We start from the raw sequence: 26,439 nt of genomic DNA on the forward strand, positions 1-26,439 counted from the left end.
TGTGTGCTCGTTCTTATGTTGGTGAAAGTGTGTTTGCGTTTGTGTGCGTATCAGTCAGAGCGGATATGTGAGCATATTTCGACGTGACCAGCCAATCGATAACAGAATATTGCCCACCCTTCATCTTCATCTGGACCTGCGTCACACCCACACATACTCCACGCAGGTCTGCATATAGCCAGGAAACACACAAAGAGTGACCCCAGGAAAAGCGTGGCAAGACATCCGCTCTGTGGCAGACCAACAAAACGACGCGTACAGATAAAGAAAGGAAAACGAAAAAAAAACCCGTGGCGGTGCGTTGTGGCGACGGTACAGTTTCCTGAGGAAGTGCAGGACCATGTCGTGACACGCAGAAAGAAAGAAGAGAAGGGAGGGAGAGAGAGAGGAGGGGGGCGGGGGGGTGGGGGTGGAAGTAACACACAATATCACAACTCACCCCTGACATAATGAAGGAATCTTTTTGATGTGGTGTTGGCATGGTATCGACAACAGAACTCGTTGTGCACAACGTGGAGTCGTTCACATTACGATAATGAAACCTGGACGCCCAGCCAGCAGAGCCGGTACCACCGCTGACCAGAAGTTCCCCAGTCATTTATTCCCCGCCCGGTTAAAACTACGACACGTCGCCTTTCGTTTTCCTGTAGTTGTTAGTGCAACAGAGCGATGATTAGTTCGCTGTGGGTTAGAATATTTAGCTTGATTGGTGGAGGTAAGAAAGAGCAAACAAAACAACACAGATGTTCTTGATTTTATTAAATGGTAAATGTTAACCTCAACTGACTCGTGTGCACAGTGAACGGGTTGGCCTCAGAGTCACGGGACGCCGCACAGGTCTGTGGCCTTTTACAGAAACTGAAACAGGAAAGCTACCGGGCATAATTCTATGTCGGCAGATCCAGGAGAGATTTTCTGCCGTTCTATCCATCCATATGAAATAATGATAAATGAGGCAGAAGGAAGGGGAACATGAGTGGGATAGGGGATGAATGACGGACAATGACTACAGTGCTCCTTTAGTGGACATCATCTGAGTATCTCCTTGAGTGGAGTGGACATCTTCTTGAGTGGTCATCATCTTCTTGAGTGGAGTGGACATCATCTCCTGGAGTGGACATCATCTTGAGTGGAGATTATCTCCTTGAGTGGACATCATCTCCTGGAGTGGACATCATCTTCTTGAGTGGAGTGGACATCATCTCCTTGAGTGGACATCATCTTCTTGAGTGGAGTGGACATCATCTCTTGGAGTGGACATCTTCTTGAGTGGAAATTATCTCCTTGAGTGGACATCATCTTCTTGAGTGGAGTGGACATCATCTCCTGGAGTGGACATCATCTCTTGGAGTGGACATCTTCTTGAGTGGAGTGGACATCATCTCCTGGAGTGGACATCTTCTTGAGTGGAGTGGACATCATCTCCTGGAGTGGACATCTTCTTGAGTGGAGTGGACATCATCTCCTGGAGTGGACATCTTCTTGAGTGGAGTGGACATCATCTCCTGGAGTGGACATCATCTTCTTGAGTGGAGTGGACATCATCTCCTGGAGTGGAGTGAAAATGGGTTCCTTGAATGGACATAGGTCACTTGCTGCACTTGTTGCCAGTTTGTGTGAAGTGTTCACGTGTGTCTGGGTGTCTTCAAGGACCATGGCTCCCCTCCTGCACGTTTTTTTTTTTTTTTGCGTGTGTTATTGATGTTATTGTTGTACGTCTGATTCTTTATGTATTTGTTATCGTTGTTGTAGTTTGTGGTTTTTTGTGGGTTTTGTTGTTGTTGTTGTTGTTTTTTTTGTTTTTTTATTGTTGTACATCTGGTTCTTGCTTTTGATGTTGTTACTGTTGTTATACGTCTGGTTATTTCTGTTGTTGTTGTTGTCTTACTCTTTTTGTTTTTGTTGTTGTCTTGTTTGCCTTATTTCTTTCAGCTTTGTGGCCACAGAATAAACTCGGGAAGGGCGTGGGGGTGATGATGCTGAAAGCTGGTTGTTGTTTTTCTGTCGCTAAGATTTCCTGTCTCATCCGTCAGCAAGCTTGAGAAAATCTTGCACGTGCAGCACGTCTAAAAAAGGGAAAAAAAGCAAAGAAAACAGGAGGGAAGTGGAGTCGCGAGCCAGTGCAGCGCATCTGGGAGGTTCACGAGCTTGCTTTTTTTGTGTGCGAGGTCCGTGCGTGCATATGCATACTGTGTTGAGCTCCGGTTTGCGTTCTTGTGCCGGGTGTGTTTTTCTCTCTTTTCCGTGTCATTCAGCTGTCGTGTGTTGCAAGACAAAACCAGAAGTTTTTTCCCCCCATGTGCTCTGTGGGCCATTAAGACACCACACACATGCTGTTTGCGGACTGTTGCGTGAATGGAAGGTGAGGGTAACCTGAAGTTATTGCATCATGACCATCATGACCATTGCAGAGCTGGGAAGATGAGTGACGTTGGTTGAACAAAAGTAGTGACGTCGGCTCTGTAAAAGATGGGTCCAGCCCCAAAGCTGCGATTTTAGCAAGCAGCAGCCAGACAGGAGAAAAACAAGAGATGGGAGGGGAACATACTGGAATTGATTGGCATGGGATGGAGCGACGCCCTGAGGGACTGAGAGAGACGAGGATCAGGGAGAGATGGAGAAAACTGGTTGTGGCAATAATCCCCATTTCTTGCTCTCCACTCCCGTGTGTGACTGGCGGAGTGCACGTCCACGCCTTGTTGTGAACACTACTCATTCCGTGTTGAGGGGAAATATTGCGGATACTTGCCGTGGTTGCCAGGTCATCAGTGGTGTCCCCACGGTGGGACACGACGGGAGAAGTGGGAGGATGCGGAGGATGAGTAGTCGTAGTGGAAACAGCGGTCGTAATGTTAAGAGGTTTGTGCGGTCCTGTTGCACGACGCTTTCAAAACAAACACAAACGTTCTGCTGTTCCACCTGGTGCACAACAGGACAGCAGGTGAACTGGCAGCGGTGTGTGTGATGAAACTGGTAAGTTCCCTGATTCCATTCACATGTCTACCAGTTCGGAAAATCGCTTCAATTGGTCAACGTGAACCGTTTTCTTTTGTTTTCTTTTTTTTCCCCTCCAAACTAAAAATTGAAAGTAGCTGTTTCCAAGTGCGTAATGCCGACATTAAAGTAGCTGTTTCCAAGAGCATAATGCCGACATTAAAGTAGCTGTTTCCAAGAGCATAATGCCGACATTAAAGTAGCTGTTTCCAAGAGCATAATGCCGACATTAAAGTAGCTGTTTCCAAGAGCATAATGCCGACATTAAAGTAGCTGTTTCCAAGAGCATAATGCCGACATTAAAGTAGCTGTTTCCAAGAGCATAATGCCGACATTAAAGTAGCTGTTTCCAAGAGCATAATGCCGACATTAAAGTAGCTGTTTCCAAGAACATAATGCCGACATTATTTTCGTAATTTCAAAGTTCACAGTACGTGTAGATTTTGACGTTAAATCACACATTTTCTCTCCCTTGAAGTAGGCAAAATCTCTTGATATTGGTTGGTTTGAAACCCAGTAACAGTCTGTCTCCAGACATTGGCTGGCTTTTGATCCTCTGTGACAGTCTCAACTGGCTTTTGATCCTCTGTGACAGTCTCAACTGGCTTTTGATCCTCTGTGAGTCTCAGTTGGCTTTTGATCCTGTGTGCCAGTCTCAGCTGGCTTTTGATCCTCTGTGACAGTCTCAGCTGGCTTTTGATCCTCTGTGACAGTCTCAACTGGCTTTTGATCCTCTGTGACAGTCTCAGTTGGCTTTTGATCCTGTGTGCCAGTCTCAGCTGGCTTTTGATCCTCTGTGACAGTCTCAACTGGCTTTTGATCCTCTGTGACAGTCTCAGCTGGCTTTTGATCCTGTGTGCCAGTCTCAGCTGGCTTTTGATCCTCTGTGACAGTCTCAACTGGCTTTTGATCCTCTGTGACAGTCTCAGCTGGCTTTTGATCCTCTGTGAGTCTCAGTTGGCTTTTGATCCTGTGTGCCAGTCTCAGCTGGCTTTTGATCCTCTGTGACAGTCTCAACTGGCTTTTGATCCTCTGTGCCAGTCTCAGCTGGTTTTTGATCCTGTGTGCCAGTCTCGGCTGGCTTTTGATACTGTGCGCCAGTCTCAGCTGGCTTTTGATCCTCTGTGACAGTCTCAGTTGGCTTTTGATCCTCTGTGCCAGTCTCGGCTGGCTTTTGATCCTCTGTGAGTCTCAGTTGGCTTTTGATCCTGTGTGCCAGTCTCAGCTGGCTTTTGATCCTCTGTGACAGTCTCAGTTGGCTTTTGATCCTGTGTGCCAGTCTCAGCTGGCTTTTGATCCTCTGTGGCAGTCCCAGTTGGCTTTTGATCCTGTGTGCCAGTCTCAGCTGGCTTTTGATCCTCTGTGCCAGTCTCAGCTGGCTTTTGATCCTCTGTGGCAGTCTCAGTTGGCTTTTGATCCTGTGTGCCAGTCTCAGCTGGCTTTTGATCCTCTGTGACAGTCTCAACTGGCTTTTGATCCTCTGTGCCAGTCTCAGCTGGTTTTTGATCCTCTGTGACAGTCTCAGCTGGCTTTTGATCCTCTGTGCCAGTCTCAGCTGGCTTTTGATCCTGTGTGCCAGTCCCAGCTGGCTTTTGATCCTCTGTGACAGTCTGTCTCCAGAACGCTGGCTGGTTCGAACCGCTGTCACAGTATGTCTCCAGGAAGGTCGGTCCTTGGCATTGTACCATCGTCTATGTCAGTGGCAGCAGTGACAGATCTCTTCGGGATTCGTCTCTGTAGCAGACAGACCCAGTCCCCAGGGCAGATTGATCTGGAAAAAGGTGCTTTTTTCTTTCTCCACAAGCGGGAAGGATATTTTGTTGTGCAAACGTTGTTTGCTGCGTGTACAAATGGACAAACGAAAGATGATTTATTCATATATATATATATATCTTTAAGAAAATGGACAAACGATATTATTAGTAAAGTTGTTTGAACAAAATCAAATGAAGAATACATAAAGTCTGTTTCCGTCCGAGCACAGCATATTCATATATTGCATTGTTATTGTTGTTTTGATTTTTTTTCTTATCTATGAATTTATTCATTTTCTTATCTTTTTGTTGTTGTTGTTCCTGTGTAGTAACTTCGAATGGAGGTTGTCCTAATCGGCATGTGTCGAAGGTCGTAGTTATCGCGCCCGCTGCTTGACGATTGTAGTCGGCACTACCCGCATGATTATGTTTATAGAGAAGAGGCGTTACTAGCCATCACTCAAGTGTTCCGGCAGCGTTGCTGGGTCTTCTGTGTCGAGTGGCCGGATAGCGACCTGGCATTGAAAGCAGCTTGCTGTTTGGGAGCGTTTGGCTGCAGGGCAGGGACCATTGTCACTGAAGTGGACATTCTGGGACGGGATGCGCCGTCACAGACACATTCACTAGCGGTGAATTCTGATCGAAATCCTTTCTGTTCGACACACCCACTCCACAACCGCGAATCTCTCTCTCTCTCTCTCTCTCTCTCTCTCTCTCTGTCGCTCTGTCTGTCTGCCACCCCCCTCTCTCTCTCTCTCTTGTGTGTGTGTGTGTGTGTGTGCGAGTGCACGCACGCACGCGCGTGTGTTTGTACCATGTCCTTGTAATTCTGCTTCTGTAGTTATTGGTCTTCCTTATGTCTCTCTCACTTTTTGATTATCTCTCTCTCGCCATCTGTCTCGCTGTCTGTCTCTTTTCTCTATCTCTCTTTCTCTCTCTCCCTCCTTGCAAAACACTCTAAATGTGGACGTACTTACTTGATATTTTTTTTTGTTTTAATCTCCCCTAAGCCATTTTCAGCCGTATTTTAAAACGCGGAGAAAGAATTCAGCTGGCGAAAGGAAAATGTCAAAGAACAGGGGAACATTTCTCAGAGCAGTCCTTAGAGAAAACTGGTGACTTACCACCAGATATGTGTTCCTGAGATCCTGTGCGAAACAGCAGTACAGGGCCGGGGGTTGGGGTGGGAGGTGGGGGCAGGGGGGTATAAAGGCGGAGGGGGGGGGGGGGGGGGAGGAGTGGTTGAAAGAGTAAAAAATCAGGTCCAGAGTTTTAGGTTGTCGTTGTGTTTGAGTCTGTTCAGTGACGCCACCTTGGGGAACTGAACTGATCTGCGATTGTGTCTGATCTTGTCTGATCTTGTTCAGATCTCAGCAGTCAGTGAGAAAATGTTTCATGCTGAGAGAGATGGTTGAATGACGCACGCCATGGAGCTTCTTGGTCCCCCTTCAGGGTAACAGAACGTGTCATTTCTTGGTCCCCCTTCAGGGTAACAGAACGTGTCATTTCTTGGTCCCCCTTCAGGGTAACAGAACGTGTCATTTCTTGGTCCCCCTTTAAGGTAACAGAACGTGTCATTTCTTGGTCCCCCTTCAGGATAACAGAACGTGTCATTTCTTGGTCCCCCTTCAGGGTAACAGAACGTGTCATCTCATGGTCCCCCTTCAGGGTAACAAACGTGTCATTTCTTGGTCCCCCTTCAGGGTAACAGAACGTGTCATGGTCCCCCTTCAAGGTAACAGAACGTGTCATTTCTTGGTCCCCCTTCAGGGTAACAGAACGTGTCATTTCTTGGTCCCCCTTCAGGGTAACAGAACGTGTCATTTCCTGGTCCCCCTTCAAGGTAACGGAACATGTCATCTCATGGTCCCCCTTCAGGGTAACAGAACGTGTCATTTCTTGGTCCCCCTTCAGGGTAACAGAACGTGTCATTTCTTGGTCCCCCTTCAGGGTAACAGAACGTGTCATCTCATGGTCCCCCTTCAGGGTAACAGAACGTGTCATTTCTTGGTCCCCCTTCAGGGTAACAGAACGTGTCATCTCATGGTCCCCCTTCAGGGTAACAGAACGTGTCATTTCTTGGTCCCCCTTCAGGGTAACAGAACGTGTCATGGTCCCCCTTCAAGGTAACAGAACGTGTCATTTCTTGGTCCCCTTCAGGGTAACAGAACGTGTCATTTCTTGGTCCCCCTTCAGGGTAACAGAACGTGTCATCTCTTGGTCCCCCTTCAAGGTAACAGAACGTGTCATTTCCTGGTCCCCCTTCAGGGTAACAGAACGTGTCATCTCATGGTCCCCCTTCAGGGTAACAGAACGTGTCATTTCTTGGTCCCCCTTCAGGGTAACAGAACGTGTCATTTCTTGGTCCCCCTTCAGGGTAACAGAACGTGTCATCTCTTGGTCCCCCTTCAGGGTAACAGAACGTGTCATTTCTTGGTCCCCCTTCAGGGTAACAGAACGTGTCATCTCTTGGTCCCCCTTCAGGGTAACAGAACGTGTCACTTCTTGGTCCCCCTTCAGGGTAACAGAACGTGTCATGGTCCCCCTTCAAGGTAACAGAACGTGTCATTTCTTGGTCCCCCTTCAGGGTAACAGAACGTGTCACTTCTTGGTCCCCCTTCAGGGTAACAGAACGTGTCATCTCTTGGTACCCCTTCAGGGTAACAGAACGTGTCATTTCCTGGTCCCCGTTCAGGGTAACAGAACGTGTCATCTCTTGGCCCCCCTTCAGGGTAACAGAACGTGTCATTTCTTGGTCCCCCTTCAGGGTAACAGAACGTGTCATTTCTTGGTCCCCCTTCAGGGTAACAGAACGTGTCATTTCTTGGTCCCCCTTCAGGGTAACAGAACGTGTCATTTCCTGGTCCCCCTTCAGGGTAACAGAACGTGTCATTTCTTGGTCCCCCTTCAGGGTAACAGAACGTGTCATTTCGAAGCTAGCTCCATGTAGACTTAATTCTGGCATGACCGCCCTGACACCATCTTTTTCAGCTCCTGTAGGAATTCGGTATTTTAGACTGGATTTAGATTTTTACGTAAACTGAAGCAGACGTTGGTGAATTGGTCTTTTGACGTTATCTTCAATGCTTTTAACTCTCTTGTTTTCAGTCCGAACACACAGAGACAAACACTAAGGAGAGATTCTTCTGTGAGGTAATGTATGAATGCGAGAGGGTTAACTTGACTTTGATTTTATGGGGATTGAGAGAGAGGCGTGGATGGAATCGCCTTTTGAAATTGTCTGGGTGACATTTTAACACTGTTTTGGATTGTCTTCAAATGGTATTTAAAAACAACTGACGGGTAATCAGCCCTGAAAGGGCCCCATTGTGGTCGACTGGACAAAGACACCACCGAGATTATTTGATTTGATTTTCATCGTTTTTATATTTGTATTTGTATTTCTTTTTATCACAAGATTTCTCTATATGAAAATCGGGCTGCTCTCCCCAGGGAGAGCGCGTCGGTACACTACAGCGCCACTTTTTTGTTCCTGCATGCAAATTTATGTTTTTCCTATCGAAATGGGGCGTTTCACTGCATTCAAAAGATCAGAGCGGGACAAATAGCAAAAGGCGGGTGACTGGCTGATTTCACTGACAGTTTACGTATTCAGGATTGCATTCCTGTGATACAGTATCAGACTGTGGAAAGCATAACAACAGACAAAAGTATTTTTGTCTCATGATAGCAGTAGACTATAAAAAAAAAAAAAAAAAAAAATGTACGTGTCTGATGATATATACACATTTTTCTGGGACACATAATGTATATTGATGTTGTTCTTTTTCACATGGTGCATGGTAAGATAGAGGTAAGAAATACCTTTCCTTTTTTTCTCCTGTCTTTTTCTTTCTTCTTTCCTTTTTTTCTATTTTTTCACATTTGAATGTCTCTCTTCAGGCCTCTATGCACATATTTGATATGTAGATATGATAAGGACATGCAGTTAGCGTTTACTGCGCTCGTATAAAATGTTGAATGCACAATTGACGTATTCCTGATGGCTATTTACTTTTTCTGTATATATTTTCTGTATTCATGTGAACAATGTAAACGCAAAAGATGATTTTGGAGAAAAGAAAAAAATATTGTCGCCGCCGACATAATAATCAGACTAAAGAAATGATCACTGCAGTGGTGGCATCTTTGAACTGTCCATGAAACGAGCTTGATCGTCATAACTCCATTGCAGTGTTTGTTTAATGACGGTGAACTCTGGTCGCCAGTTTCAACCACACAATGTGGCGAGGACACTCCTGAATTGAGGACAGTTCACCACTCACACGGCATTGATTTTATCCTTGGTTTTTAACTGGCCTTCAAGCTGGAGATTTTGCTGTCGTGGAGGCTTCAATAAAGATTCTGGAAATCCAACATTACATTCTTCGGGTGTCTCCGACGTTTTTTTTCTGTTCTTTCGCTTGTTTGTTTCTTTGTCTGCCTTCTACTTGTGTCTGTCACTATTGATGTGTCTCCGTATAATACAATGTATATGACAGTGTGTATTTCTTTTACCTCTTTCTTTCATTTCCTTTTCTCTGTGAATGAAAAGAAAGAGAGGGAGAGACTGTATGCTGTTCTCATTTATGATTTAGAAAAATAGTTTACAGAAACTGTGCCAGAATCCAACCCTCTCCCCAATCAACCGTCCCCCCCATCGCCCCCCCACTATCCAACCTACCTCCAGTCCCTCCTTTTCGCCCCCCCGCGCCCCCCACCACCCCCCGGCCCCCCTCCTCTCGGCCACTCCATCCACTAATTGTTTTGACGCCAACTCTCTTGAGGGAAGGGTGGACAGAAGTAGGCACAGTATGGTGTGATAGGGTGTTACCTACCAGCTGTGTTGACAGAAGTATACACAGTATGGTGTGATAGGGTGTTACCTTAAAGCTGTGTTGACAGAAGTAGACACAGTGTGGTGTGATAGGGTGTTACCTTAAAGCTGTGTTGACAGAAGTAGACACATTGTGGTGTGATAGGGTGTTACCTTAAAGCTGTATTGACAGAAGTAGACACAGTGTGTTGTGATAGGGTGTTACCCTAAAGCTGTGTTGACAGAAGTAGACACAGTGTGGTGTGATAGGGTGTTACCTTAAAGCTGTGTTGACAGAAGTAGGCACAGTATGGTGTGATAGGGTGTTACCTACCAGCTGTGTTGACAGAAGTAGGCACAGTATGGTGTGATAGGGTGTTACCTACCAGCTGTGTTGACAGAAGTAGGCACAGTATGGTGTGTTAGGGTGTTACCTACCAGCTGTGTTGACAGAAGTAGGCACAGTATGGTGTGATAGGGTGTTACCAACCAGCTGTGTTGACAGAAGTAGACACAGTGTGGTGTGATAGGGTGTTACCTTAAAGCTGTGTTGACAGAAGTAGACACAGTATGGTGTGATAGGGTGTTACCTTAAAGCTGTGTTGACTGAAGTAGACACAGTATGGTGTGATAGGGTGTTACCTTAAAGCTTTGTTGACAGAAGTAGACACAGTGTGGTGTGATTGGGTATGAGCTGCGGCTGTCCACAAGTGTACTGTTTGAAGCTTTCTGTTGATAACCCTGTGTTATGTTACTCGGTTAAAAATAATTTACAATGATTTTGTAATTCGTGTCATATCTTTCACTTCGCTGAACTGCTAACATCAATTTCCTTTTTTTTTTCTTTTTTTTTTTAATAAAAAATATTGTTCTTATCGCGAAGTGTACTGCGATTGTAATGTTGAGTTTTTTTTTACCTGGATTTTTTTTTTTTTTTTTATCTCTCAGGCTGGCAGGACGGGACAGGACGGGACTGGACTGGACCCCTGCAAAGGAAGAAAGGATAACCACAGTGCTCCACGGATTCCCCTAACCCCTGTGTGAGTCAGCGCGCGATGCACGTGAGGAGCGGAGGGCCGGAGTGAGAGCACCTGTCGGAGTGGGCTGTGCCATACATAGCACCTGCCGCCGTCACGTGTCGACAAGCTGCTCTGACTGAGTGACTGACAGGCCGGACTGCACTCTGTGACTGACTGTGCACACAGGCTGTTTGTTGGTGGGGGAAATTGACAGAGTGGTCCTTTTAAGGGGGTGAGTTGTCGTCGTTGTTGTTGTTGATGTTGATGTTGTTACGTTGATTGTGTTGTCAATATTCCTTTTTGGGGGGTGAGTTGTTGTTGATGTTGTTGTTGTTACGTTGATTGTGTTGTCAATGTACCTTTTGGGGGTGGGTTGTCGTTGTTGATGTTGTTGTTACGTTGATTGTGTTGTCAATGTTACTTGTTGGGGTGAATTGTCGTTTGTTTTGGTGTTGTTGATGTTACATTGATTGTGTTGTCAGTGTTCCATTTGGGGGTGGGCTATCGTTGTTTGTGTTGTTGTTGTTGTTCTTTTTACATTGGTTGTGTCGTCAGTGTTCCTTTTGGGATGAATCGTCGTCGTCGCCGTCGTTGTTATGTTGATTGTGTTGTCAGTGTTCCTTTTGGGGTCAGTGATGGTTGTTGTTGTTGTTCATGTTCTTCTCACATTGGCTGTGTTGTCAGTGTTCCTTTTGGGGTCAGTTGTCGTCGTCGTCGTCGTCGTTGTTGTTGTTTTAATTGTGGTGTCAATGTTCCTTTTGGGGCGAGTCGTCATTGTCGTTGTTGATTGTGTTTTCAATGTTTCTATCGGGGTGGTGTGATATTTTTGTTGTTCCCGTTACTCATGTCTCTCTGTCTCACACTGTCTCTTGTCTTTCCTGTCTGCCTGTGTTTCTCTCTGTTTCTCTGTCTGTTTTGTCTGTTTCTGTCTCTGTGTGTTTTTGTTTTGGTTGTCTTTCTGTCTCTTTCTCTCTCTATCTCTGTTTCTCTCTCTGTGTCTCTGTCTCTCTGTCAACCTGTCTCTCTCTGTCTCTGTCTCACTGCTCCTCTCTCTGTCTCTCCCTCTCTCTGTGTCTTTCTCTGATTCTCTCTCTCTCTCTCTCTCTCTCTCTCTCTCTCTCTCTCTCTTGCTTTCTCTGGTACGTCTCAAAGATAATTTTGCACATTCTCTCATGATACAGCTCAAAGATCAGTTTGCATTGGCAGGGTTTAAAGCCTTTGTGTAACGAGTTTTGTTTAATTGGGTTTAAAGCACTCAGTCCTCTCCTGCTTTGCCTTTGGCCAAAGAGCCAGTGAATGATTGGGAAGAAAAGATAATCATGAAAATTTGATTTGGTTTAAATAGATTGGACAAATACTATTTTTTTTTTATTACTACAGAAACAGGTCAAGCACGTTCGATCGATATAAAACAACGTTGCGCTTGTGGTAGGAAATTGTGGTTTTTTTGTTGTTTTTTTCCCCTGTTCAAATTTAGATCTCTTGTTTATTTGTTGTTCTTCTAGTTCTTCGTATTCTCTTCGTCTCCGTCTCTGTGGCTTTCTCTGTCTGTCTGTCGGTCTGTGCCTGTCGGCCTCTGTGGCCGTTTCTCTGTTTCTCTCTCTGTCTGTCTCTGTCTCTTTCTCTCTGTGTCTCCCTCTTTCTCCCCCCTCTCTCTCTCCCACTGTCTCCCCCCCCTCTCTCTCTGTCTTTGTCTGTCTGTCTGTCTCTCTCTCTCCCCCTTTCTCTCTCAGCGCGCGAACACTCGTTGTGCGCTTGCTTGTGTGCGTAGGTCTGCTTGAAGTTAATTGAATGTGAAATTAAAATAAATGAAGTCACGAATAGTAAACACGCGAGCGCCTGTCATCACACACACACACACACACACACACACACACACACACACAAACGCACGCGCGCACACACACGCACACACAGACAGACACACACACACCCACACGCACACCCACATCCACACCCACACACACGATCCACACTATCAGCACGCCGTCCATTCTATACACAACCAACGAAACCTCTCTCCCCATTTCCCCCAAGAGTGAACCATTTTTTTTGTTCTCCAGAAGTCTCCACCAACCCCATGATTTAACTCTGTTGTGCACAGAAAGCAGGGAACATGAAAGACGGTTCTGTGTTCCACGTCCACACACAGACCTTTCTCCCCGCCCTGTCGTGTGTACAGTACCACGATGTACCCTCCAACAAGATTGCCCCTGGGTCTGTTTTTATTATTATTTAAATTTTTTATTTATTATTATTATTATTATTAAGGCTTCCTTAGAATCACAGACTCCTTTCTGCTCCTTTCCCATCTATCTTTCTTGCCCTTTCGTTGTTTTGTGTCCACAGGTGATCGTTCACCGGTGATGACCCCCTTCTTTTACGCCCCACCCTGAGCGGGTAAATATGGATCAATAAAGGCGGGGTTTTTTTTTTTCATTTGGGGTTTTTCTTTTTATCATGTTCCTAAAAGGCCGGCCCTTTTGGCACTGCACGTGTCAGGTGAAGTTAGTGTTTTCAAGGGGAGAGCCCAGGAAAGACACAACAAAGAGAAAAGAGAGTGGAATTAGAGAAATTAAATGAAGAAACAAAGAAAACATCGAGAGCAGAAAGAGAACACACACGCACGCACGCACACACACACACACACACACACACACACAGAGGGAGGGAGGGAGGAAGATATATATATATATATATATATATATATATATATATATATATATACATACACACACACACAGAGAATCAAACTGATACACCAGGGAAGGGTACTCCGAAATATCTGAAACTTATCTATTGATTATTCTGACCTCGCATGTTGAAAACCGTGCGGCATTTACATTTTGTTTCACATGAAAACATCAAGGGACCAAACAGACGGATGGATGGGGTGGCCGAGTGGTCAGTGTGCTGGATTCTGACCCGGGTGTCCTGAGATCGATTCCCGGTTTGACCGCTCCTGGTGGGTGAAGGGTGGACATTTTCCCATCTCCCAGATTAACATTTGTGCAGACGTGCAAGTGCCTGAACCCTATTTATGTATATGATCATGCAGAATATCAAACGCGCATGTTCAACATCATGTAATTCATGTCCGCGTTCGGTGGGTTAAGGAAACATGAAAATATCCAGCATGCATGAACCACGACAGAATCATCAGTAAGTTGATGTTTGTAGAGTAACGGAAAGGAGGAGGAGAAGAGGAAGAGGAAGAAGAAGAAGAGGAGGAAGAAAAGGAGGGGGATGAGGAGGAGATTTTGGGGAAGTAACATGTTTTTCTTGCACGAAAAGACCTCCAAAACGTAGAGACGAACAAAAGAGGCTGGAAGCAGAATGTGGAAAGCAGGGCTATGTCGCTGAAACAGGGGGAGGCACAGTGCAAGTCTGTGTCTCTGGAGATCTGAAACTCGGTGTGTGTGTGTGGGGGGGGGGGGGGGGGGATATGGGAGGAGGGGGGTAAGTTTCGACGTGAGACCGGTACAGCGGCAGTCTCCCTCCGAGTTCAGTGAACCAGCATGAAACACGGGTTCCAGCTGAAACGTTGGAAGTCAGATTACCAGGCTCCCTCTGGAAATGTAACTGAGAAGGGAACTCCAGAAAACTAATGTCGGAAAGGGACCGTACGACGGGATGGAGCAATGGCGAGAGGCTGAATTACCTGTTTGTTTCGGCCAGGGAGTCGTTTGGATTTTACAGGGTGCGAACTATTGTTGCTGGCTGGGGTTTCAGAGTCATTGTTATTTCGTTATTGTTGAGGATGCGATTCCGTCAGCGTTGTTACTGTTCATATTTAGGATGTGATTTGTCGACGTTTCTTGGATCATTGCTGTTGTAGTTCGTTGTTTTATGTGTGTTCCTCTTGGCGATGAGCGGCGGTTGGTGTGGTGGAGACAAGCCAGCTTCCTTCATCTGTTATACAGCCATTCAGGGACAGCGGAGCATGGGTGGTGGGTGTATGACCTGTTAGCTTTCTCTCTGAAGGTCACGTTTTTCTCTTGCCTTCTGTGCATGGCCCAGGGTTTTGTTCTTTGACAACGGGGTCCCCCGTGGTGAAGGTTAATTGTAGAGCTGTTCCAAGTCATCCAGGTTCCTTACAGATCGGCCTTTTGTTAATTAAGCTTTCTAGCTTTTTGTAAACAAGGTAGCAGAATGGTTAAGACGCTCATTTGTGCTAGTACTGTGTCCAAGAGGGTCTGGGTTCGATTCCCACTCTCGATCATTCTCCCAAGTTTGAAATTGTACTGGGTGTCCGGATGAGACGACAAGCCGAGGTCCCGTGTGTAACACGCTGTTGGCGCGCCGAAAAGGAACCCACGGCAAACTTTTGTACAAGAAATCCCATCTTATAAGTACACAAATATATATGCATGCATTCGAGGCTCAACAAAGCGCGCTTGGTTATGTTGATGGTCAGGTATCTGCCTAGCAGATGTTATATAGCGAATATCGATTTGTCGAAATGCAGTGACGTGTCCTTGAGAAATTGAAGCTTTTGGCGCCGAAGGTAGCTTTTAGTCAGAAGTTTCTATGCGTGAAGAACCCCAAAGGAGCAGTTAGCCGCCATTTCCATTAGCTCACGATCTGTTGCGGATCCGCGTGAAAAAAACAAACCCGCAGAGGGTCTACATTCTCATTATCTCAAGCAGTGAGGGTTGAAGCCATGAAAAGTTCGACCAATCGCGAAATACATTTCTCTAAGGTCCTGGTCGAACTATGAGCCGAGCAGTTTCATTGGTTAATCGTCTCATGCATTAATCATCAACATGGCACGTGCTCTCCCATCCGTCTCCCCCGTGCTTCAGTTGCTATGAACACAGACACTAGTATCCCCTTGACGGTCGACTTCCTTTGGTCATCCAACAAGTAACGGTCGGAGCGGTTTTTGTGTTTGTTGTTGTTGTTGGTTGTTTGTTTGTTTGTTTTGTTTTTGTTGTTGTTGTTGTTGTTGTTGTAGCGTCCTGGCAGTTCATTTTCGGTTCGGCTTCGGAGTGCACAAGTCTCTCTACACGTGTTGATGTTCACCATGTCTAGAGGGTCCAGCTGCTGCTGCTGTTGGCTGTCGTGCTGAGAAAGCTGAGAACAGAGAGGTCTCGCCTTGCACTGTCTCACCATGCTGTCAAGTCAGCCACTGAATCACTGTGGCGGCCATGATGGGGTCCCACGCGCTGTGTGATGGCCAGGTGCTTGTGCTGGCAGGTCACATGATTGCAACAGCTCGGAGATGTAAAAATCAATTGGCTGCAACAGGTGGAACGTCCTGTGGAAACGATTTGTCGGCTGTGTTTGTCGATGGTTGTGAAAAGAAGAGCCTGAAACGTGCACGTTAATCACGCACATACACGCACGCCATCACGAACACACACATACAGACACGTACGCGTGCGCGCGCGCGCGCACACACACACACACACACACACACACACACACACACACACACACACACACACACACACACACACACACACACACACACACGACCAAGCAAAATATCGATGACTTCTATTCGAACGCAGTTATCTGTACCATGCACGAAATACAGGCTGGGTGTGAAGACCGATAGTGGGTCAGGTGGTGATGGAGAAAATTGAGCGTTCACACGTAGCAGACATCTACAGCTGGTAAAAGGTTTGTGTAAAAAGCAAGAACTGCTTGCTCGGGCTGATGGAGTCGATTTTCAGCAGTTCCGCACTGACTGTGGAATGTTCTTGTCTTTTCGTCTGACTTGCGGTCTGTCTCCTTGTGAACGAAACTCTCTCTCTCTCTCTCTCTCTCTCTCTCTCTCTCTCTCTCTCTCTCTCTCGTAGTTTTTATGTTTTGTTGTGTGTGTGTGTGTGTTTCATGATTTTTTTCCTTTTCTTTTCTTCTTCTTTTTTGTGGAATGGCTGTGAATGGTGAAATAATGATGTATTTTGATTGTGTTTTGATTTTTTTCTTTTCTCTTTCTTTTTAAATTTTGTGTGTGTGTGTGTGTGTTCATTTTCGCTTCTTTAGCTTTATTCCCTCTTTAGGGCGAGGGCTGGATGTAGAAAAGCATATTACTTGCTTATCTATTACCCTCGATAATAATGATTTTGTTTTGGCTTGTCTTGTCTTCTCTCTCTCTCTCTCTCTCTGTCTGTCTCTCGTGTGTGTGTGCGTGTGTGCGTGCACGTGCGTCCGTGCGTTGTGTGAGTGTATGTGTATCATTGCACACATTATTTTACATATTAGAAGAATATTTGGTGTCGATCAGGCGGCTTGACCAACGCTACAGTGTGCGACTTCCCTTCCAAACTCGTCCTTGTCAGGGTAGGGTGATTTACAATCAAATCAGATCAAACCATATCAGGTCATTTCGGGTCCAGTCCGAATCATTTCGACCCATTTCAGCTTTCATTTCGTTTCATTTCAATTGGATTCGACTCGGTTCAGTTCAGTGATAATCTATCGCTCCTTGGACAGTTCTGGAGCAGCCATGGAGCCACGGGCATAAAATGCAAGCAGATTAAACACGCACGTGATACACAACACACACACACACACACACACACACACACACACGGGAGAAAAATGCAATGCACACAGACACACAGCCCGCTCTGTCACGTGCCTCATGCATTTCAGACTCTGAAAACATACATCGTCATATTGATCACAATAAAAAGGAGAGACAGACAGACAGACAGACAGAGAGAAGATGATGACAGACAACCTTTCAGTTATACCAGTTGGGTTTTTTTTCGATCATGTATCGATTACCATAGTTCTTTGCTGGTCATTGATCATGATGTTTGAAGAAGAAAAAAAGAGAGCCACCCCCAACCCCCGCCACCCCGTCAGCATGCTGTTGAATTGGTTTCATTTTCCATCTCTGTTCTCACTGTGTTTGTCTCTCTGTACTCCCGCCCGTCTGTCTGTCTGTCTGTGTCTCATTCTCTCGTCTGTCAGTCTCTGTCTGTAGCTGTCTCCTTTGTTGTTAGTTCTCTTTAGGAGAGCTTGATAAAGTGGTGAGAAGGAACAGATCATGACAATGAGAGAGAGAGGAGGAAGGGGGGGGGGGGTGGAGGACTGACGGTTATGGACAAGAAGGCTGTTATCACAGCGGTCAAGCCCGTTGAGAATAGAGACGCGATCAAATGACAGAAATAATTGCTTTGATGCAAACATCAAAGGCTTCTCTTGATTTGATGAAGAAAAACCCACCTGTCCCATCTTGTTTCAAACCGGAACAATGATCAGTTGAAAACATAATTCATTTTGCTGCCTGAAGCTATAGTTCAAGATCTGCAGCAACAGCAGCAGCAGCAGCAGCGGCATCAAGAGTAGTCGTGGAAATACTTGTAGTGGTTGATTTTGTCACACAAACTTGTAGCAGCTATTGTCGGCCTTGATATGCCACGACCAGAAGTCGTAACAGTAGTAGTAGTAGCAGCAACAGCAGCAGTAGTAGCAACAGCTGTAGTAGTTACAGCACTGACTTGAGTGGATGTCTAAAGAGAACCAGTTGCTGCTTGCAACAGCAACAAGAGTGGGGATGGTTGTAGTAGCTCAGTGCTCAGTTGTAGTACGAGCATCGCTAATAATTGTAGCTACCAGTTATGAGAACAGCATTTCATTGATGAAATCGACAGAAAGAGTTGAGTTCGTGTCCTACACAGCCCAGCCGATAGCAGGGGTCACCCATCTCGGGATTTATGCAGCTGAAACAACAGCAGCCGTGCTAAAAATATCAAATCAGTAAAGGCAAATCCGCCTTCAGTCACTGGGGTCAGACAAGAAACAGCACCAGTGGTGACAGTGGCAGAAGAATGACAGTATAGAATCATAATCCCAGTGGCCCTTGTGCTGATGGCAATGGAACAACCGCAGCAGCAGCAGCAGTTGCAGTAGCAGTTGCAGTAGCAGTTGCGGTAATTGTAGCAGTATATCAACAGCAGGAACAGTAATAGCTGTAACAGTAGCAGCAGCAGCGACAGTTATGTTGGTAGTCCTGCTGCACGATACCCTCAGCTTCTCAAGGAGACGGTTCTAACCCAGCGGTGGTCAGGGTTGGGGTTGGTCCCCAGCGAACTCAGTGCCACAGGACAATTCCTGCAATCGATCGAGTGAAGTGCAGACTGGTTTGAATCACTCGTTCCCCCAATTCTCTCTTTCCCACCCCCCCCACCTTCACCCTCTTTCTTGCTGGAGGAAGGAAGTGGGTGGAGGCCCCGCGTGAAGGGATACAAAGTACCGTCTCCTCTGCGTACCTTTTTTTTTTTTTTTTTCTCCAAAAATACATTTTCTGACTCTCTGTCACCGAGAGGGTTGTAGCTGTTGCAGATGGTGGCAGTGTTTTCAGTGGTGGATGAGGTCAAAATGTTATTGTTCATACTGGTGGATGAGGTCAAAATGTTATTGTTCATACTGGTGGATGAGGTCAAAATGAAATTGGTGACACATTGAAGCTTGTGTTTTGTAGGTGTCGTTTGCATGGAGAGACATAGATAGATAGATAGATAGAGAGAGAGAGAGAGAGAGAGAGAGAGAGAGAGAGAGAGAGAGAGAGAGGACACTGGACACTGGACACTGGAATTATTTATTGTCATTGCCAAGAAAGGTCTTTTGACAAGGGGGCAACACATAAATGCATATATTTTAGCTTCAAAACAACAACAACAAAAAACTATATTTTTTCTCTGAATCCTTCAGTCAGTTTAAACCAAGAAAATATGCAATACTTGGAAACACTTAAGTCACATCCTGACAAAAACTCAACGAAACGGAACTAAAGAAAAACAACAATGTAATGATAATAAAATACCAAAATGAATGGGGACTGACTCGACCATCCATTCAAAAATACATCAAACCAATACATACTGCCTCAACAATACACTTAAGTATGCAATGTTATGTTTTCTGTTTTGTCCAATTAAAATAGCAACTTCTGTACTAACTGTAATTAAGTGTCTTCTATGCTGTTGATACTATTCTGACTTATGTACCTTTGTCTCATTGTTTGAGCTTCTGCAATGAATTTAGCAACCGATCTAATTATGATTTCATTATCACATGACAAGACAGTAACAACATCATGGCTTTTAGCCATCTCTGTTTTAAAGAATATACATTTTTCTCGCACAGTATTATACATTTCACACTGAAAAAGAAAATGTTTTTCATCATCCACTTGGTATCCACAGAGAGGACATGGTGACTGTATAGAAGTCCCAGGTTCAAACCATCTTCTGTTTGCATTAAACCCCAGAGTTCTTAACCTAAATCTCGCATAATTTATTCTGTGCCATTTGTCTGTAATGATTCTGAGATATGTTTCTGGTTGAAATATACTTTTAAAAGAAAAGAACCAACTATATTTTTCTTTACTTTCCATGTCAGAATGCCAGTTTTGTTTGAAGGAACAAATGAGTCTGTCTCTGAATTCTGCAATAAACTGCTGTTCGTTTCCTACACCCTGGGACAACCACACAATTCCAAAACCATGTTCAGTCAGAACCTTATTCACTTTGTAACACCAGTTTTCTTTACCTAACTCCATCTGCAAAAGCATCATGTCATAGGCCTGTTTGCTCAGACGTGTTTGTGGAAGCTTTAACAATTTTAACCAATACCTAATACATTTGACAAAAGTTCTTATATACAAAGGATATCTTCCAGTTTCCCCATATAAAACCGTATTGGATGAATGAATTGGAACATGCAGAAAACGTTTAATTGCATAAGTGTGTATTCTCTCAATGTGCGAGTTAACCGTTAGTCCCCAGATTTCAGCTGCATATGTCAGCAAAGGTTCTATTTGTACATCAAACATTTTCCAAAATAAACAGGAATCAATAGAGTTCAGTTTTCTAAGTGTTTTCAAAATTTCGATGACGCCTTTTTTACCTTTTCTGCAAAATTCTTCCCATGCATTATTCAAACTTAATTTTGTTGTAAAAATCATTCCCAAATACTTATATGAATTAACAACTCTAACTTCAGTATTTCCGTATAACCATTTTTCATGCATTGACAAATGTCCACCCATTCTAAAAACCATAATATTCGTTTTATCTAGATTAACAGTCAAACATAACCGATCTGCTTCTTCTTTTAATACATTTAGCTGATTTTGTAAACCTTTTACCGTCCCTGACAAAAGAATGACATCGTCAGCAAAAAGTAACAGAAATAATTCAATAGCTCCTGGTATTAACTGAATACCGTGCCGACCTCTTTTAGAAAGTTCCACAGCTAATTCATTTATGAAAAAGGAAAACATTTGCGGGCTTAAAAGACATCCTTGTTTAACACCAGTTGAACATTTGAAATAATTTGAGTATACACCTTTTACACGCACACATGCAAGCACTGAGTTGTAAACACCTCTAAGCGCCATATATAATTTTCCATTCACACCACTTTTACGCAGAACATTCCATAGGGCATTACGATTCACAGAATCGAAAGCCTTCCTGAAATCAACAAAAGCAACATAAAGTTTTGTGTTACAAAGCAGATATTTTTGCACCATTGAATACAATGTAAATATATGATCTACAGTGCTATAAGTTGCTCTAAAACCTGCCTGTTCTTCAATTATTTTATCCTCCCTTTCAGCCCAATTAGTTAGTCTCTTATTTAAAATGTGGGTGTAAACTTTACTTAGAACGCTTGTGAGTGATACTCCACGATAGTTATCTGGGTTGTTAACATCACCTTTTTTATGTATAGGAATAATTATTGATTTTGCCCATTCTAGTGGAAATGTACCATTTTCAAACATCTGATTAAATAATTCTACAAAGAAATCAATTATAAGGGAATTTGCATGCTTCAGCATTTCCCCAATGATTTTGTCTGGACCTGCACTTTTTCCGGACTTTAAGTGTCTGATACTAGAAATGATCTCTTCTTTAGTTATGGGGTCGCTAAACAATGGCTCATACTCGTCCTCTGTCTCCACTAAATTGTCTTCTTCTTGTGTTGACTCATTTTCAAAGTCGTTAAAAATTCTAAAGAAATGATCATGCCACTGTTGCATAGAAATCTCATTATACACGAACGTTTTTCTGTTCACAGATCTTATCACTGACCAGAATGTCTTAGTCACTAATTGAATCTCTTAATATTTTTAGTCTATTCTTTTCAAACTCTTCCTCTTTTGACTTTCTTAATTTCACATACTCCTTTCGGGCTGTAACATATGCTTGTCTTTTTTCTATCTTGTCCATTTGTGTTTTACACCTCTGAAATCTTTTTAGTAACCTTTTAACTTCTTGTTTCTTACACTTGCATTCATTATCAAACCAATCATTACATATCTTGCTTCCTCTCCCTACTGTTCGAACCATGCATGCAGCGGCTCCATACAAGGTAGTAACAAACTGGTTTAGGCTATCATTCAAGTTAGTGTCTAATAACTGAAATGCTTTCTGAATACTATTATAGAATTCATCACTGTCAAGCTCGTTTTTATAAACATCAACATTCTCATCAGACCATACAATTTTTTCTTCACCCTGATGAATCATATTCGTACTGTAATTATGAGGAATATTTTTCCAAGTTGCCTCAACTGGCAAATGCCATGAATCCACGCAGTCACCAATATACACATCAAAATTCAATAACAAATCAACAGAAACCAGAAAATAGTCTATTACACTACATCCATTAGGAGATACAAAAGTATATTCTCCCTTTTTATCACTCTCACAAAAACCATTCAAGACAATCATATCAAACAGGAAACACAGGTCTAACAATGTTTTACCAAAATTATTTATAGTTTCATCTTTAGAATATCGTCCACCACTTTCTTCATCCACACTGTCATCCAAGTCACCCATATAATTTGTCATAATTTCAATTTCAGGTTGTTTGTTACCAGTTCTGGCATTCAAATCTCCAATGATCATTAAATGTACTTCATCTTTTTCAAAATGTTGCAGTAACGTTTCTTCTAATATCAAGACACCGTCTTTGATTGTTTTATAATTATATACAGGACTTCCTTCTGGAGCGACATAGCAAGCAACTAAAACAACATCCTTATCTAAACCAAATACATCTTTTTTTACTCTGATAGCAATAGTGTTATCACACTCTAATTTTATTTCTTTCACACAATCAACTAAACTCCTTCTCACCAACAACAGCACACCACCTGAGCGTCGACCATGATAGGACAGTTTCTGGCTGGAGCATAGAACTTCACATAATCAGTAAACACACCACTGAAATCAAACGATGATTCAAGAAAACATTCAGTGAGACAAACAAAATCAAATTTATTGACATAATTTACAAAGGAAACGTCTTTCAATTTGCTATATAAGTTTTCTACATTATAATTAAGGAAAGACCAATGTTTTGGATGGTCGGGCCTGTCCTATGGCTTTTTGACATGACAAGAACGCGTGTTCCTGTCACTGACAGCACCACCTCTTCCCCTGCCACGAACTGAACCTGCAGGTGACTTGCGTGGCGGGTTCCCCAGGTAAGAGTGCATCCCCGCCTGTCTTGTCACCGAACCTCTACGAGTTGCACGCACGGTGTGACACTCAGCGTCATAAATCGGGGAATTCCCGCCAGCTCTGATTGGCTCGTGTCGTTCACGTACTGAACTCACCCCGACGTCACTGAGGGAGGCACCATCTCCACCCCCGCCGCTATCGTCACGCTGCCGCTGGTCCTGGTTTGCACGTGCACAAGCACGAGAAGGTGGGGAGGAGGGAGAGGGTTCCCCACTCACACCGCACGGAGCGTTCTGCCACACGGTGTCACCTGCCTTCGTCACCCACCTTCTCACTGTCAAGCGGAGGGGAATCCCTGCCTTGACTGAACGAATCAGACACACTCTTTTCCTGTTGGGGTGGAGTGTGATGTGTTTGTGTTTGTATATTGGTCTGTTTGTCTCGGGACATTGTTGCACCATTACCCCCACCCCCAACGACCTGCGCGTATGATCGATTGTCTGGGAATCTGGGTTCGATCACGAGCTGACCTCTGTGAAAATAGGCCTTCTTACCCTCACTTCTGGCCTTTGCTACGATCTGGGCCTGTGCTTTGGTCATATCATTGGCCACCCTCACCCCACCTTCCTGCAGTTTCTGTCTTGTCTCTTTATTAGTTAGCACTGTCATTTTGTCCCTCCACCTTGTAAACCGCACGATCATGGGTCGTGGCTGTCCCTGTCGTGCTTGTCCCGTGCGGTGTGCTCGTACGATGTCGTCAGGAGTCCAGCGTTTCTGTCCGTCAACAGTGTTGAGCACGTCTACTACTGTACTTGCACATGAGTCAAAGGTCTCAGTGGGCTCAAGGTGGGGAATCCCATAAAACCGCAAGTTGTCACGTCGTGAAAAGTCTTCTAGTCTGTCTGTGTCGGTTTTAAGTTGGTCTACTTCTTGTCTCATTGCCTGAATTGCGTCCGATAAGTGTTGTACTTCTTCCTTTCCGTTGTCTGATTCCATAAACAGATTCTGTATGTCTGCAGTCATGTCAGTCACTGTTGTGGTCAACTGTCTATGATCTCTCTCTAATCGGTCACATCTCCTGTTTATTTCCTCACACTGATGTTTCACTTGACCTAGTTCTTCTTTGATTTCTCCAAGATCGTTCCTAATTAATCGTGTTTGCTCGCTGAATTGCTGCTGCATTGCTTGCATTAATTTGTTCACCACATCTTCTCCTACATTCCCTGTACCTGTCACTCTGTCAGAGTCAACAGTTTTTTCTGTCTGTTCGTCAGTGTTGGGGCCGGGGTTTGTCTCTACATCGCCGCTCAGCAACAGCCTACGCAGTGAAAACACGGCGTGTTGTACGCAGCACACACAGAGGAGCACTGGCACGTGCAGGGCAAGTTGACCCAAATTGTCACTGACACGCACACCCTCTTCAACACACATCATTGTTCCTTTCCAAATTTCTTGCTCCACCAAACATGAACTGTCAAATGATATCATTTGATTTACATTCCAACAAACAGAGTCAACGATAGCCACGATAACTCCACAGAGAATAAATGTAACAAAAACATCGGTCGATGTTAAATGTTTGTCCCTGACTGTGCCATCGCTCACCTGTGTAAATGTCCGTGACCTCTTTGCATGACAACTTGACCCTGAGTGAAACCGTCCACAAAAAATACCTATGGCGGCTCTCCAAGTATATAAATCCACCATTTTACCTCTCACTCACTTTCACTGGTTAGTTGCCAAAGTCTGGACAAGGTACTAGCACAATACAGTCCATCATAGCAGCACACCGCACAAAACGTTCCCGCAGCGATTCACAGGAGCTGCTCACTGGTCGCCATTACCCGTCGTCCCCCCGAGAGAGAGAGAGAGAGAGAGAGAGAGAATCTTTATTTTCCAACGGTGGAGATATTAGCACATTGGCTAACTTAAATAATTGCTGCTGTTTTATGAGACAAAACAAGACATATAAGGGATAATATAGGGATAATGCAGCGTGAATCTGAGGCACAGAGCATCGCTCATGTGTTCAAGACCCGGGAGCGAGTAACGCACGAGAAAGAGGGAGAGAGAGAGGCGGCGGGGGGGGGGGGGGGGGTTAGAGAGGGGGATAGGGTGGAGGAGGAGAGAGAGAGGGGGGGGGGGGGCGGGAAGAGAGAGCTGTAGAGTGAAGAAACAGGTGGAGTAGACAGAAATTATGCCCTGACGCTAAATTTCAGAAAATAATGTTCAAAGTCTCGGAAAGGTAACCGTGTGGCTAACCTCAGAGGTTTATAGACATCTAATTTGGGTATCCGCATATTTGCGCGTGTAATAGGCGCGAAAGGTGTTGAAATCACTTTTAGGACAGAACGTGAGGGCTCCAGAGTGTTCTAACAGTGTGTTCGACACTTTTCGCGCTTGTTACGCGCTTACATTGCAGCAAATGCTCTCACACCGAAGTACTAAAACACCAGCATCTCCATAAGTGATTGTTCGAACTGGAATACTTAGGCTAATTTCAGCTTTCGGTTTCGGCGTGCGGACTCATCCATGTGCGCTCGTGGTTGTTTCTGCTTCTTCTACATCTTCCTCATCTCTTTCTCTCTCTCGTTCGTTTGCTCTTTCTCTCTTTCTTTACCCCCCCCCCCCCTTCTCTCTCTCTCTCTCTCTCGTGCGCTCTCTATTCTCTGTCCGTCTTTTCCCTCTCCCTATCACTGTCTGTCCACTCTCCGCCGACTGTCTCTGTCTCTCCTACGTCTTTTTGCCTCCCCCATCCCCTCTCTCTGTCTGTCTCTGTCTGTCTTTCTGTCTGTCTGTCTCTCTTCCAGGGGTGTCCAGGGTCAATTTACTGACCGCTGCTGACATGTTGGTCATTTAATCGATGAACTTTTAGGGACAGGGCATTTCCCCTCCACGTCTTCCACATTCCTTCTCTCTATATAACTCTCTCCGCTCTTGCCTCCCCCCCCCCCTCTCTTTGTTTCTCTAGCTCTCTCTCTCTCTCGTTGTCTCTCCTCTTCCCCCCACCATCTCTTTCTCTCTGTCTTCCCTCCCCCCTCTCTCTCCCTCCTCTCTCTCTCTTCCCCCTCTCTCCTTCTCTCTCCCTCCTTTCTCTCTCTTCCCCCCTCTCCCCCTCTCTCTCCCTCCTCTCTCTCCCTCCCCTCTTCCCTCCCCCCTCTCTCTCCCTCCTCTCTTTCCCTCCACCCCCACCCTCTCTCTCCCTCCTCTCGTCCTCTCCTCTGTTCCCCCCACCCTCTTCCTCCTCCTCCTGTCTCTCCTCTCTCTTCCCCCTACCATCTCTCTCTCTCTCTCTTCCCTCCCCCCTCTCTCTTCCTCCTCTCTGTCTCTCCTCTCTCCTTATCTCCACCCCCACCCTCTCTCTCCCTCTCCCCCCTCTCTCTCTCTTCCCTTCCCTCCCCTCTCTGTCTCTC

At 44.9% G+C, this 26,439-nt stretch overlaps 1 protein-coding gene across 2 annotated transcripts in view; it reads left to right on the forward strand.

Annotated features, from left to right (window-relative positions):
- The window catches only part of LOC143284272 (glycine receptor subunit alpha-4-like), a 273,405-nt gene that overhangs the window by 96,509 nt on the left and 150,457 nt on the right, over positions 1-26,439 (forward strand). For both annotated transcript variants that reach the window (XM_076590961.1, XM_076590963.1), the window contains exon 2: positions 10,513-10,815. The gene's annotated coding sequence lies outside the window, so the exon portion shown is untranslated. The remainder of the gene's footprint in view (positions 1-10,512; positions 10,816-26,439) is intronic.

Source organism: Babylonia areolata, chromosome 7 (assembly GCF_041734735.1).
Source record: "Babylonia areolata isolate BAREFJ2019XMU chromosome 7, ASM4173473v1, whole genome shotgun sequence".
NCBI lineage: Eukaryota > Metazoa > Mollusca > Gastropoda > Neogastropoda > Buccinidae > Babylonia > Babylonia areolata.